We start from the raw sequence: 15,443 nt of genomic DNA, 5'->3' as shown, positions 1-15,443 counted from the left end.
TATTGGATTTTGTGTCTTCTTGTTCTACCTGTGTGCGCGCAAAAGTTTCACATACACGTCCTGCAGGGTCTCTATTACCACTCGTCATTCCCAATAGACCATGGACACATCTGTCAATGGATTTTATCACTGACTTACCTTTGTCTGCGGGTAAAACAGTTATTTTGGTAGTAGTGGACAGGTTTAGCAAAATGGTACACTTCATTGCATTACCCGCACTACCTAATGCCAAGACTCTTGCTCAGGTATTCGTCAGTGAAATTGTGAAGCTTCACGGGGTCCCCTCCGATGTTGTTTCGGATCGGGGTACCCAGTTTATTTCTAAATTTTGGAAAGCTTTTTGTTCCCGTTTGGGGGTACACTTGTCCTTTTCCTCAGCTTTCCATCCTCAGTCGAATGGACAGACTGAGCGTACCAACCAAAACCTGGAGACATATCTAAGATGTTTTGTGTCTGAAAACCAAGAGTTGTGGTCATCATATTTACCGTTAGCTGAGTTTGCCATAAATAATCGTCGTCAGGAATCCACTGGCAAGTCACCATTTCTTGGTGCATATGGTTTTCATCCCCAATTCTGTACTTTCAAAGAGGGGGGGTCTTCTGGGGTTCCCGAAGAGGAACGGTTTTCGTCATCTCTTTCATCGGTATGGCAGAAGGTGCAAGCTAACTTGAAAAATATGGGAGGTAAATACAAATGCATGGCTGATAAGAGACGGTCGCCAGGTCCGGACCTAGGAGTGAATGACTATGTGTGGTTGTCTACTAGGAATATTAAATTGAAGGTTCCCTCTTGGAAACTGGGTCCTAGGTTTATTGGCCCTTACAAAATTGTAGCCATCATCAACCCCGTGGCTTTTCGCCTGGAGTTACCTCAGACTTTTAAAATCCATAATGTTTTTCATAAGTCGTTACTCAAAAAATATGTTCCACCTCTAGAACCGTCACCGCTGCCACCCCCTCCTGTTGTCGTGGATGGTAATCTAGAATTTCAGATATCCAAAATTGTTAATTCTCGTCGGGTCCGCCGCTCTCTTCAATATCTGGTGCATTGGAGAGGTTACGGTCCCGAGGAAAGAATGTGGGTTCCTGCGTCTGAGGTAAACGCCGACAGGCTAGCTCGGGTTTTTCATGCCTCTCATCCTGAGAGACCTGGTCCTGAGTGTCCGGAGGCCCCTCGTAGAGAGGGGGGTACTGTCACGAGGGTGTCAAGAACCACGCCTGACTCCCTTATACCCGGGGTCAGGAAGTCGCAGCGGTTGGCTGCACGCTCTATGTAAGATAGGGCTGTTTCCTTATGGTAGCTTTCTGGGTTTGCTTTGCAAACCCTTTTGGCTCACTCAGGGATCCGTAGCTCCTTCTCCTCAGCTGTTCCTTGTCCAGCACTCCCAACCTCCTTATATTCCCCTCTCACACTTCTCTGGTTGCCAGATATAGAGCTTCCTGCCTGGACATCTATTCTGACCCTCTGGAGCTGTGTTGCTGCGTGTTCTGGTAGTTGGTCCAGTACGCTACCCTCCGGATCCCTGTTGGACCTTTGTGGTCTATTGTGGTCGCCCACCTGGGTGTATGTGTTTGTCTGTTTTGTCTGTCCTCTCCCTGGTGTTTCCCTCTTAGTGACAGTGGTGCGGACTAGCGATCCCACCGGCCCGTTCACTATCTAGGGCTCATTTTAGGGAAAGCCAGGGTTTAGGCACGTGATCACCGCACGGGTGAGGAACACGTCAGGGCAGTCAGGTGCCAGCCGCAAGGTGAGTTAGGGGTCACCACCTTTCCCTCTCCCTTGGGCAGGGCTTTCCCTTTTTCCTCCCTGTGCGTGACGCCGGTCATTACAAAGGGTATCCTTTTGGCTGGGAGGGTCCGGGCTGCTCTGCCTCTATCTCCACCATTTCGCCCACATCAGGTGGGGGAGGGGCCGCAACATTATCCGAGGCTCCGGGCTGCTCTCCCTCCCCCTGCTCCTCCAACTCCTCCTCATCCGTGGAGACTTCCACCACATTTAAATCCTTTTTGGATCTTTGGTGGCTGATCGATGGAATGGAAACCCCTGTAATCACACAATGTTAAGAATTTAGACAAACAACTCATATCAAAGGTAAAGATCCATAAATTCCTATATGGAGGGATCTGCATAGGATTATGATTATCCCCATGGTGTATTAAATTCATTTTGGTGTTAAATAACATGCCAAAACCAGTGTTACAGACGGGTAAAACTAGCCTAAGTTACAAGGTAGGATGAGTTAACAGTGGATTTGTTAGGAAGGTGTCCTGTGGCTGGGATTGTGGCTGGGTTAATGAGATTTAGGGAAACCAAGCAACAGTACGGAAATTAGATAAGGGGTATTGGGTGGTGTTATGTTGGGTATGTAATTTTTTGTGTCTGCCAGCATTATACTGTCTGCAAAGCCACATTTTAAAGACCTGCTGCCCACCCGCCCTCCCTCCTTGTTGATTCAGTTGTCACGGTCACTTTATTTTTTTACAATGGCTTTTGTTTCAAGATAACGCGATGAGTTAAGAAATTTGAGTTAAGAAGTTGTGTGTTAACCCTACTACATCTGTACGGATTAGCAGCATAACTGAATATATACATTACAGAGTGTTGTAGAGATAGATACAAAAGTTATGTAAGCATTGTACCTGGGCATAATCTTTGACTCATCTCTGTGATCCGATCAAACTGAAAGCGCTTAAGATCACACCACTTTTTCTGGATGGCGTTCTTTCTCTGCTTCAGTCCAAATTTTTGCCATAATTCAAAACGGAGAGCCCTGATGATGGCCTGCTTTTCTCCTCTCTTTTCCAGGTCCTGTCGTACCTCCGCACCAACATTCGCTGCAGGATAAAGATGCAAGCATATAATCCCAATATTTTTTAAATACAAGTTTAAAAAAAAAAAGGTCCTTAACAAAACAGCAAAAAGTAGTTACATCTTTGAAGGGGAAATATTAGATTTAATGTTACCGTTATAAAATTGTATTGTATTGTGATAGTATGTTTGTGGGGTCTGAACAATCAGATATTGGCCAGCTAAGCAGAGATGTACCTGTCTAGTGAAGTGACGGTACGGTATGGGGTGTACTGCAGTTTCGCCTCCCTGTGGTGCACCCTGGTTAACGCTAAATGAACCAGCAAATACTTATGGTCAGACAAAGAAAGCTTATGGACATAAAATATAATCTATATATATATATACACTGCTCAAAAAAATAAAGGGAACACTTATACAACACAATGTAACTCCAAGCCAATCACACTTCTGTGAAATCAAACTGTCCACTTAGGAAGCAACACTGAGTGATAATCAATTTCACATGCTGTTGTGCAAATAGGATAGACAACAGGTGGAAATTATAGGCAATTAGCAAGACACCCCCAATAAAGGAGTGGTTCTGCAGGTGGTGACAACAGACCACTTCTCAGTTCCTATGCTTCCTGACTGATGTTTTGGTCACTTTTGAATGCTGGCGGTGCTTTCACTCTAGTGGTAGCATGAGCCACACAAGTGGCTCAGGTAGTGCAGCTTATCCAGGATGGCACATCAATGCGAGCTGTGGCAAGAAGGTTTTCAGTGTCTGTCAGCGTAGTGTCCAGAGCATGGAGGCGCTACCAGGAGACAGGCCAGTACATCAAGAGATGTGGAGGAGGCCGTAGGAGGGAAACAACCCAGCAGCAGGACCGCTACCTCCGCCTTTGTGCAAGGAGGAACAGGAGGAGCACTGCCAGAGCCCTGCAAAATAACCTCCAGCAGGCCACAAATGTGCATGTGTCTGCTCAAACGGTCAGAAACAGACTCCATGAGGGTGATATGAGGGCCCGACGTCCACAGGTGGGGGTTGTGCTTACAGCCCAACACCGTGCAGGACGTTTGGCATTTGCCAGAGAACACCAAGATTGGCAAGAAGAATATTTAATTAACTCAGATCTAGGATGTGTTATTTTTGTGTTCCCTTTATTTTTTTGAGCAGTGTGTATATATATATATAGAAAACACAAATAGTGCAGCAGCACAGTCAGATAAGGTGTACCGGGTGCAAAATCCCCACAGAGGTCGGCTCTTCCTCCACGAAGTATATCAAACGAATGAAGAGGCAGCACTTCCAGTATAGCGTAAACGGGTGAGGACCCCAAATTTATTAAAGCGACGTTTCGGCTCAATGAGGCCTTGAGAAAGCTTGAGAAAGGCCTCATTGAGCAGGCCGAAACGTCGCTTTAATAAATTTGGGGTCCTCACCCGTTACGCTATACTGGAAGTGCTGCCTCTTCATTCGTTTGATATAGATATACAGTACAGACCAAAAGTTTGGACACACCTTCTCATTCAAAGAGTTTTCTTTATTTTCATGACTATGAAGGCATCAAAACTATGAATTAACACATGTGGAATTATATACATAACAAAAAAATATGAAACAACTGAAAATATGTCATATTCTAGGTTCTTCAAAGTAGCCACCTTTTGCTTTGATTACTGCTTTGCACACTCTTGGCATTCTCTTGATGAGCTTCAAGAGGTAGTCACCTGAAATGGTCTTCTAACAGTCTTGAAGGAGTTCCCAGAGATGCTTAGCACTTGTTGGCCCTTTTGCCTTCACTCTGCGGTCCAGCTCACCCCAAACCATCTCGATTGGGTTCAGGTCCGGTGACTGTGGAGGCCAGGTCATCTGGCGCAGCACCCCATCACTCTCCTTCATGGTCAAATAGCCCTTACTTTCAAAGTTTTCCCAATTTTTCGGCTGACTGACTGACCTTAATTTCTTAAAGTAATGATGGCCACTCGTTTTTCTTTACTTAGCTGCTTTTTTCTTGCCATAATACAAATTCTAACAGTCTATTCAGTAGGACTATCAGCTGTGTATCCACCTGACTTCTCCTCAACGCAACTGATGGTCCCAACCCCATTTATAAGGCAAGAAATCCCACTTATTAAACCTGACAGGGCACACCTGTGAAGTGAAAACCATTTCAGGGGACTACCCCTTGAAGCTCATCAAGAGAATGCCAAGAGTGTGCAAAGCAGTAATCAGAGCAAAAGGTGGCTACTTTGAAGTACCTAGAATATTACATATTTTCAGTTGTTTCACACTTGTTTGTTATGTATATAATTCCACATGTGTTAATTCATAGTTTTGATGCTTTCAGTTTGAATCTACAATTTCCATAGTCATGAAAATAAAGAAAACTCTTTGAATGAGAAGGTGTGTCCAAACTTTTGGTCTGTACTGTATATATATATATATATATATATATATATATATTGTGTGTGTGTGTGTGTGTGTATGGTATATAGTGTGTGGTATATAGTGTGTGGTGTATATAGTGTGTGGTATATATTGAGTTGCAGGAAAATGGATGTGCTATGCGCATTTGAGATATACACTGCTCAATAAAAATAAAGGGAACACAAAAATAACACATCCTAGATCTGAGTTAATTAAATATTCTTCTGAAATACTTTGTTCTTTACATAGTTGAATGTGCTGACAACAAAATCACACAAAAATAAAAAAATGGAAATCAAAATTTTCAACCCATGGAGATCTGGATTTGGAGTCACACTCAAAATTAAAGTGGAAAAACACACTACAGGCTGATCCAACTTTGATGTAATGTCCTTAAAACAAGTCAAAATGAGGCTCAATAGTGTGTGTGGCCTCCACGTGCTTGTATGACCTCCCTACAACGCCTGTGCATGCTCCTGATGAGGTGGCGGACTGTCTCCTGAGGGATCTCCTCTCAGACCTGGACTAAAGCATCTGCCAACTCCTGGACAGTCTGTGGTGCAACGTGACGTTGGTGGATAGAGCGAGACATGATGTCCCAGATGTGCTCAATTGGATTCATGTCTGGGGAACGGGCGGGCCAGTCCATAGCATCAATGCCTTCGTCTTGCAGGAACTGCTGACACACTCCAGCCACATGAGGTCTGGCATTGTCTTGCATTAAGAGGAACCCAGGGCCAACCGCACCAGCATATGGTCTCACAAGGGGTCTGAGGATCTCATCTCGGTACCTAATGGCAGTCAGGTTACCTTTGGCGAGCACATGGAGGGCTGTGCGGCCCTCCAAAGAAATGCCACCCCACACCATTACTGACCCAATGCCAAACTGGTCATGCTGGAGGATGTTGCAGGCAGCAGAACGTTCTCCACGGCGTCTCCAGACTCTGTCACGTCTGTCACATGTGCTCAGTGTGAACCTGCTTTCATCTGTGAAGAGCACAGGGCGCCAGTGGCGAGTTTGCCAATCGTGGTGTTCTCTGGCAAATGCCAAACGTCCTGCACGGTGTTGGGCTGTAAGCCCAACCCCCACCTGTGGACGTCGGGCCCTCATATCACCCTCATGGAGTCTGTTTCTGACCGTTTGAGCAGACACATGCACATTTGTGGACTGCTGGAGGTCATTTTGCAGGGCTCTGGCAGTGCTCCTCCTGTTCCTCCTTGCACAAAGGCGGAGGTAGCGGTCCTGCTGCTGGGTTGTTGCCCTCCTACGGCCTCCTCCACGTCTCCTGATGTACTGGCCTGTCTCCTGGTAGCGCCTCCATGCTCTGGACACTACGCTGACAGTCACAGCAAACCTTCTTGCCACAGCTCGCATTGATGTGCCATCCTGGATAAGCTGCACTACCTGAGCCACTTGTGTGGGTTGTAGACTCCGTCTCATGCTACCACTAGAGTGAAAGCACCGCCAGCATTCAAAAGTGACCAAAACATCAGCCAGGAAGCATAGGAACTGAGAAGTGGTCTGTGGTCACCACCTGCAGAACCACTCCTTTATTGGGGGTGTCTTGCTAATTGCCTATAATTTCCACCTGTTGTCTATCCCATTTGCACAACAGCATGTGAAATTGATTGTCACTCAGTGGACAGTTTGATTTCACAGAAGTGTGATTGACTTGGAGTTACATTGTGTTGTTTAAGTGTTCCCTTTATTTTTTTGAGCAGTGTATTTATCTGTTGTCCATACATACATGCTACAGACATAGTGCTGTGATGTAACAACAATACTTAGTGCACTAATCAGTAATATCTACTCTTACCAGATAAACTGTGTTGTTTGTATTCCGAAAAAAAAAAAATTGTATCAATATCGCTAATATTCGTATGTTTGCATATTTTGCAACACTCGATCTACATATAAACATTGTTCTGCCATGCATGCAATATGTAAAAAAAAAAAAAAGGTGCTGTAATATAATATTACTCACAGTCAGGGCTTTTTTTCTGGCGGGACGCACCGGAACGGCGTTCCGCCACCTTTTGACATCGCAGCCTGCCATGCTCCAGCATCGCAGGCTGCGATGTATCAGCGGGGAGGAACTGGGAGGAGGAGCTGGGGACCGGTGCGTTCACTGTGCTCCGGCCCCCAGCTCCAGTACAGTTATAAAATGTGTAAAATTAATAATGATTCTATTCATGAGGCCCCCTCTGTAGTAGAACATTCAATATATCCATCCTACTCACAGGGCTGTTATCGTAATGCAGGCCGGCCGGGCAGACGAGCGGCAGCGTCACTGACTGATGTCACGTGCCTGCCCGGCCTACTTTATGAATGAAGCAGGCGGCGCAGGCACGTGACGTCAGTCAGTGACGCTGCCGCTCGTCTGCCCGGCCGGCCTGTATTACGATAACAGCCCTGTGAGTAGGATGGATATATTGAATGTTCTACTACAGAGGGGGCCTCATGAATAGAATCATTATTAATTTTACACATTTTATAACTGTACTGGAACGGCAATGGGGGGGTCTGTGGATGGCACTGTTATGGGGTGGGGGGTCTGTGGATGGCACTGTTATGGGGTGGGGGGGGGTCTGTAGATGGCACTGTTATGGGGTGGGGGGGTCTGTGGATGGCACTGTTATGGGGTGGGGGGGTCTGTGGATGGCACTGTTATTGGGTGGGGGGGTCTGTGGATAGCACTGTTAAGGGGGGGGTCTGTGGATGGCACTGTTAAGGGGGGTCTGTGGATGGCACTGTTATGGGGTGGGGGGGTCTGTGGATGGCACTGTTATGGGGTGGGGGGTCTGTGGATGGCACTGTTATGGGGTGGGTCTGTGGATGGCACTGTTATGGGGTGGGGGGGGTGTCTGTGGATGGCACTGTTATGGGGTGGGGGGGTCTGTGGATGGCACTGTTATGGGGTGGGGGGGTCTGTGGATGGCACTGTTATGGGGTGGGGGGTCTGTGGATGGCACTGTTATGGGGTGGGGGGGTCTGTGGATGGCACTGTTATGGGGTGGGGGGGTCTGTGGATGGCACTGTTATGGGGTGGGGGGGTCTGTGGATAGCACTGTTAAGGGGGGGTCTGTGGATGGCACTGTTAAGGGGGGGTCTGTGGATGGCACTGTTATGGGGTGGGGGGGTCTGTGGATGGCACTGTTATGGGGTGGGGGGTCTGTGGATTGCACTGTTATAGGATGGGGGGGGGTCTGTGGATGGCACTGTTATGGGGTGGGGGGTCTGTGGATTGCACTGTTATAGGATGGGGGGGTCTGTGGATGGCACTGTTATGGGGTGGGGGGGGTCTGTGGATGGCACTGTTATGGGGTGGGGGGGGTCCGTGGATTGCACTGTTATAGGATGGGGGGTCTGTGGATGGCACTGTTATGGGGTGGGGGGGGGTCTGTGGATTGCACTGTTATAGGATGGGGGGGTCTGTGGATGGCACTGTTATAGGATGGGGGATCTGCGGATGCCATCCCCAGATCCCCCATTAACAGTGCCATCCCCAGATTCCCCATTAACAGTGCCATCCCCATCTGGGGGGTTTCTTTGCTGGGCTGGACTTTTATAGCCCCCCCCCCCCCCCCCAATTTTACTTACATCCCTGTTCTCTAAAGGGGCGGTTTTAGGGGGCAATCCTAGGGGTGGGTAGGGGCTGAGTTCCACCACCTTTTCTCTGAGAAAAAAAGCCCTGCTCACAGTGATCAGGATTTCTTCCTCATCTTTCTCAAAGTACTGTTACTGTAGTTGCGCACCATTTTTTCATATCTGGCAGACTTTCTAAAGTATCGAATGCGAAACCAGGCCACACACGTAAATTACATCATTACGTATGGGCTCATGTACTCAATCGATCATTACATCGATGTCGAATATAATGAACATTCAAATTCACAAATATATAAAGAATATTCTACAAAAAATTTGTGATATATCACAAATTCAAATATTTCCCCTGCCACTCATCACTACTTGCCACTCTGTGGTCTGATGCTGCTGCTACTGCTGCTGCCATATCCACATTATGTCACCTTGCCACTCTGTGGTCTGATGCTGCTGCTGCTGCTGCCATCTCCACATTATATCACTTTTTCACTCAGTGGTATCCTCCTGCTGCTACTGCTGCTGCCATATCCACATTATGTCACCTTTCCACTCTGTGGTATCCTCCTGCTGCTACTGCTGCTGCCATATCCAAATTATGTCACCTTGCCACTCTGTTGTCTCCTGATGCTGCTGCTGCTGCCATCTCCACACTATGTCACCTTGCCACTGTGTGGTATCCTGATGCTGCTGCTGCCATCTCTACACTATGTCACCTTGCCACTCTGTGGTCTTCTTCTGCTGCTATCTCCACACTATGTCACCTTGCCACTCTGTGGTATCCTGATGCTGCTGCTGCCATCTCCACACGAAGTCACCTTACCACTCTGTGGTCTCCTGATGTTGCTGCTGCTGCCATCTCCACACTATGTCACCTTGCCACTCTGTAGTCTCCTGATGCTGCTGCTGCCATATCCACACTATGCCACCTTGCCACTCTGTGGTATCCTCCTGATGCTGCTGCTCAAAACTCGATCATTGTGTCACTCTGTGCCCTCCTCCTGATGTTGCCAACTCCAGACATGGTCATTGTGCCACTCTTTGGCCTCCTCCTGATGCTGCCAACTCCAGACTTGGTCATTGTGGTACTCGGTGGCCTCCTTATACTGCTGTCAACTCTAGACTCTGTCATTGTGCCACTCGGTGGCATCCTCATGTTGCTGCCACCTCCACAATCTCTCGTCATCATGCTACTCTGGCCTTCTCATGCTACTGACACCTCCACACTTTGTTATCGTGCTACTCTGTGGCCTCCTCATGCTTCTGCCACTTCCACAATCTCTCGTTGTTGTGCCACTCTGTGGCCTCCTCATGCTGCTGCCACTTCCACAATCTTTCTTTGTCGTGCCAGTCTGTGGCCTCCTTATGCTGACGCCACCTCCAGACTCTGTCATTGGGCCACTCTGTGGTCTCCTCATGCTGTTTTCACCTCACCACTATGTCATAGGTATACTCTGTGGTCTCCTCCTGCTGCTGGCACCTCCAGACTCGGTCATAGTGCCACTCTGTGCCCTCCTCCTGATGCTGCCAACTCCAGACTCTGACATTGTGCCACTCGGTGGCATCCTCATGTTGCTGTTACCTCAACAATCTCTCGTCGTCATTCTACTCTGGTCTCCTCATGCTACTGACGCCTTGACACTTTGTCATCGTGCCACTCTGTGGCCTCCTTAAGCTTCTGCCACTTCCACAATCTATCATTGTTGTGCCACTCTGTGGCCTCCTCATTCTGCTGCCACCTCCACAATCTTTCTTTGTCGTGCCAGTCTGTGGCCTCCTGATGCTCATGCTACCTCCAGACTCTGTCATTGGGCCACTCTGTGGTCTCCTCATGCTGCTTCCACCTTACCACTATGTCATACCATAGGTCCACTCTGTGGACTTCTCATGCTGCTCCCACCCTCCGCACTTCATGACTGGTCCACTATTTTGCCTTTTGGCCTGGCTGATGTCATCATTAATTTGACCTTTCTACTGATCTGTCAGAAGTAAGGAAAAATGAGACGCACAACGGATCCTGTCTGCGTAGCAGCTGTATTGCCTGTGTGGTCCCATCAGAATTGGCCTATGATTTGGTAGCCAAAAGCAGGAGTGGGTACAAAACACAGAAGACATGCAAATATTCCATTCACGTGTCATCTCTGTTTTAGATCCACTCCTTTTTTTGCATTAGCAATACTGATGGATTATTAAGCAAATGCTGACCAAGTGAAGGCGTATGCTCCACAGACAGGATTCGTTTTTTGTGGGTTATTGTTCTGATGGATCAGAGGAAGGGCAAATTAATCAGTGATGTCAACACAAACTTACTGCTGACACCCTCTCCACTCTGTCCGAGGGGCTCTACTTGTATACATGTTTAATAGAACAGGTTCTGTAGACATCTATGTGGAATCAGCTGGCGACGGTATAAAAGGAGTGTGCTTCTTCTTGTCACTAGCATCAACCTATAAGGCTGAGTTCATACTTGAGTTATTTGGTCAGTTTTGGCCCCATGACCGCCCAAATAAGTTAAGTGTGCAGTATTTCTAAGAGCGACTCCTGTCATCTGCATGTCATAATGACTCACAGTATTATTTCACTCCTAAAGCAGACTCCCTCTGCGTATTACTGAAAGGCACAGTTTTCTACACACTATAAAGGCTCTCAGCAACCAGGAAATAGCAGTTTTTTAACGTCATTCACCACAAATATATTTGGATTGAACCAAATTTTTCTCAAAAAATTTGTCAAACCGGTGAATCTAAATTGTTAACAATTCGCTCACCTTTAATAATAATGCTTCATTCTTCACTTTTGTGCCTCTCCTCCCCACTGTACTAGCACATGGTTATTAAAGGGTTTCTATCACTTCGTTTCACATATTTAGCTGTCAGACACTAGCGATCCGCTAGTGTCTGCTCTAACAAACCATCCTAATATAATAGGTTTTGGGGCAGCCGTTTCGCTAAAAAAAGAACTTATATCGATATGCTAATGAGCCTCTAGGTGCTATGGGGGCGTCATTAGCACCTAGAGGCTCCGTCTACCTTCATAAACTGCCGCCGCCCAGCGCGTCCCTCCAGCCCGCCCATCTCCTCCGGAATGCGATCCTCCCTGTGAGCGCCTGTATTCGGCGCATGCGCAGTGAATATCTGACCGCTTCCCTGCTCAGACATCTCCACTGCGCCTGAGCCGATGACGTCATAGTGCTCAGACGCAGTGGAGATGTCTGAGCAGGGAAGCAGTCAGACATTCACTGCGCATGCGCCGAATACAGACGCGCACGGCGCATGCGCGAGAATTCGTCAGCTTGATCGCATTCCGGAGGAGATGGGCGGGCTGGAGGGAGGGGCTGGGCGGCGGCAGTTTGTGAAGGTAGACCGAGCCTCTAGGTGCTAATGACGCCCCCATAGCACCTAGAGGCTCATTAGCATATAGATATAAGTTCTTTTTTTAGCGAAACGGCTGCCCCAAAACCTATTATATTAGGATGGTTTGTTAGAGCAGACACTAGCGGATCGCTAGTGTCTGACAGCTAAATATGTGAAACGAAGTGATAGAAACCCTTTAAAGAGAAATTTGTTGGAAAATACTGTCTGAAGTTAATGAATATCAAGACTCATTGACATGTCCTGTAACTGTTAGAACCTAGCAGCATAAAACTGGTGACAGATTCTCTTTAACCTCTTGCCGCACACCTAACGCCGAAAGGCGTCATTGCGGCGGCTCTCCCAGGCTACACTAACGCCGATTGGCGTCATCTCGCGTGAGCCGAGATTTCCTGTGAACGCGCGCACACAGGCGCGCGCGTTCACAGGATCGGAAGGTAAGCGAGTGGATCTCCAGCCTGCCAGCGGCAATCGTTCGCTGGCAGGCTGGAGATGCGATTTTTTTAACCCCTAACAGGTATATTAGACGCTGTTTTGATAACAGCGTCTAATATACCTGCTACCTGGTTCTCTGGTGGTCCCTTTTGTTTGGATCGACCACCAGAGGACACAGGTAGCTCAGTAATATGTAGCACCAAGCACCACACTACACTACACCCCCCCTGTCACTTATTAACCCCTTATTCACCCCTGATCACCCCTGATCACCCCATATAGACTCCCTGATCACCCCCCTGTCATTGATCACCCCCCTGTCATTGATCACCCCCTTGTAAGGCTCCATTCAGACGTCCGTATGATTTTTACGGATCCACTGATATATGGATCGGATCCGCAAAACACATACGGACGTCTGAATGGAGCCTTACAGGGGGGTGATCAATGACGGGGGTGATCACCCCATATAGACTCCCTGATCACCCCCCTGTCATTGATCACCCCCCTGTCATTGATCACTCCCCTGTAAGGCTCCATTCAGACGTCCGTATGATTTTTCCGGATCCACTGATACATGGATCGGATCCGCAAAACACATACGGACGTCTGAATGGAGCCTTACAGGGGGTGATCAATGACGGGGGTGATCACCCCATATAGACTCCCTGTCATTGATCACCCCCCTGTCATTGATCACCCCCTGTAAGGCTCCATTCAGACGTCCGTATGATTTTTACGGATCCACTGATGCATGGATCGGATCCGCAAAACACATACGGATGTCTGAATGGAGCCTTACAGGGAGGGGATCAATGATGGGGGTGATCACCCCATATAGACTCCCTAATCACCCCCCTGTCATTGATCACCCCCTTGTAAGGCTCCATTCAGACGTCCGTATGATTTTTATGGATCCACTGATACATAGATCGGATCTGCAAAACACATACGGACGTCTGAATGGAGCCTTACAGGGGGGTGATCAATGACAGGGGTGATCACCCCATATAGACTCCCTGATCACCCCCCTGTCATTGATCACCCCCCTGTCATTGATCACCCCCCTGTAAGGCTCCATTCAGACGTCCGTATGATTTTTACGGATCCACTGATACATGGATCGGATCCGCAAAACACATACGGACATCTGAATGGAGCCTTACAGGGGGGTGATCAATGACAGGGGGGTGATCACCCCATATAGACTCCCTGATCACCCCCCTGTCATTGATCACCCCCCTGTCATTGATCAACCCCCTGTAAGGCTCCATTCAGATGTCCGTATGTGTTTTACGGATCCGATCCATGTATCCGTGGATCCGTAAAAAACATACGGACGTCTGAATGGAGCCTTACAGGGGGGGTGATCAATGACAGGCGGGTGATCACCCCATATAGACTCCCTGATCACCCCCCTGTCATTGATCACCCCCCTGTAAGGCTCCATTCAGATGTCCGTAAGTGTTTTGCGGATCCGATCCATGTATCCGTGGATCCATAAAAAACATATGGACGTCTGAATGGAGCCTTACAGGGGGGTGATCAAGGACAGGGGGGTGATCACCCCATATAGACTCCCTGATCACCCCCCTGTCATTGATCACCCCCCTGTAAGGCTCCATTCAGAATTTTTTTTGGCCCAAGTTAGCAGAAATTTATTTTTATTTTTTTCTTACAAAGTCTCATATTCCACTAACTTGTGTCAAAAAATAAAATCTCACATGAACTCACCATACCCCTCACGGAATCCAAATGCGTAAAATTTTTTAGACATTTATATTCCAGACTTCTTCTCAAGCTTTAGGGCCCCTAAAATGCCAGGGCAGTATAAATACCCCACATGTGACCCCATTTTGGAAAGAAGACACCCCAAGGTATTCGCTGAGGGGCATATTGAGTCCAAGAAACTTGTGGCAAAACAAAAATGTTTCTATGAACTCGCCATGCCCCTCATTGAATACCTTGGGGTGTCTTCTTTCCAAAATGGGGTCACATGTGGGGTATTTATACTGCCCTGGCATTTTAGGGGCCCTAAAGTGTGAGAAGAAGTCTGGGATCCAAATGTCTAAAAATGCCCTCCTAAAAGGAATGTGGGCCCCTTTGCGCATCTAGGCTGCAAAAAAGTGTCACACATATGGTATCGCCATACTCAGGAGAAGTTGGGGAATGTGTTTTGGGGTGTCATTTTACATATACCCATGCTGGGTGAGAGAAATATCTCGGTCAAATGCCAACTTTGTATAAAAAAAATGGGAAAAGTTGTCTTTTGCCGAGATATTTATCTCACCCAGCATGGGTATATGTAAAATGACACCCCAAAATACATTGCCCAACTTCTCCTGAGTACGGCGATACCACATGTGTGACACTTTTTTGCAGCCTAGGTGGGCAAAGGGGCCCACATTCCAAAGAGCACCTTTCGGATTTCACCGGCCATTTTTTACAGATTTTGATTTCAAACTACTTTGCACGCATTCGGGCCCCTAAAATGCCAGGGCAGTATAACTACCCCACAAGTGACCCCATTTTGGAAAGAAGACACCCCCAGGTATTTCGTGATGGGCATAGTGAGTTCATGGAAGTTTTTATTTTTTGTCACAAGTTAGTGGAATATGAGACTTTGTAAGAAAAAAAAAAAATCTTCATTTTCCGCTAACTTGTGACAAAAAATAAAAAATTCTAGGAACTCGCCATGCCCCTCACGGAATACCTTGGGGTGTCTTCTTTCCAAAATGGGGTCACTTGTGGGGTAGTTATACTGCCCTGGCATTTTAGGGGCCCAAATGCGTGCGAAGTAGTTTGAAATCA

This window comes from Bufo bufo, chromosome 3 (genome assembly GCF_905171765.1).
Source record: "Bufo bufo chromosome 3, aBufBuf1.1, whole genome shotgun sequence".
Classification (NCBI taxonomy): Eukaryota; Metazoa; Chordata; class Amphibia; order Anura; family Bufonidae; genus Bufo; species Bufo bufo.
Note: the sequence above shows the minus strand (reverse complement) of the source record.